The sequence below is a fragment of the Mastomys coucha genome, chromosome X, assembly GCF_008632895.1.
Source record: "Mastomys coucha isolate ucsf_1 chromosome X, UCSF_Mcou_1, whole genome shotgun sequence".
NCBI lineage: Eukaryota > Metazoa > Chordata > Mammalia > Rodentia > Muridae > Mastomys > Mastomys coucha.
Window position 1 is genome coordinate 67062257 of NC_045030.1, and position 914 is coordinate 67063170.

The following is a 914-nucleotide window of genomic DNA, read 5'->3' on the forward strand; positions in this document are numbered from 1 at the left end:
AAATCTCGATTTTATCTTTTACAATTTCATCTCTACTTAACCTTAAGTTGTTACCAATATGGTTCAACTTTGTAGTGGAAAAGCTTTTCTTCTAATGTGATTCTTTTTTATTTTCATCCCTCACAATCTATTCTACATTTCATGCAAAGAAAATTTTCAAAGACTTTTGCATTGATTCTTCATGATTTAGACTAAATACACAACTACTTGTCTTCTGGTTTGTTAAAGCAGTAAGTCAGACAACACTTGCTGCAGTAATGCCTCTCAAAGTGGTTACCCATGAAAACCCCAGCATCACATTCATCAGAAGGACACTCTCGATGAAGTTGGCTAATTTTGCCATTTTCATCTACCTTATAGTATTTTAGCACAGCCAACTTAACCTTCTTCCTCTTATGCTTATTCTTCTTAGGAGTGGTGTAAGACTTCTTCCTCTTCTTAGTACCACCACGAAGTCTCAACACAAGATGAAGGGTGGACTCCTTTTGAATGTTGTAGTCAGACAAAGTACAGCCATCTTCTAGCTGCTTACCAGCAAAGATCAACCTCTGCTGATCAGGAGGAATTCCTTCCTTATCCTGGATCTTGACCTTTACATTTTCTATACTGCCTAAGGGTTCAACTTCAAGCATGATGGTCTTCCATGTAAGGGTCTTCACAAAAATCTGCATCATGGCAGCGGCTCCACCTGCATTCGAAAAGAGATGGATTAGAGACCACCACCATTCTTTCCACTCTGATTATGGCTTTAACTTCTGTAAATATTCTTTCTCAATTGCTGGCAGTGTTTATTTAGACCATAGCCCTGATTGTGATAGCCCATGTTTGAACTATTTCGGTATATTCAATCACAAACACAACAAAACCCCAAACCCAAGGTTCTTTTGTTTGTTTGTTTGTTTGTTTTTTGAGAC

At 37.7% G+C, this 914-nt stretch overlaps 1 pseudogene; it reads right to left on the reverse strand.

Annotated features, from left to right (window-relative positions):
* Positions 1-203: 203 nt before the first annotated feature.
* Positions 204-671, reverse strand: LOC116092958 (annotated as a pseudogene).
* Positions 672-914: the final 243 nt, after the last annotated feature.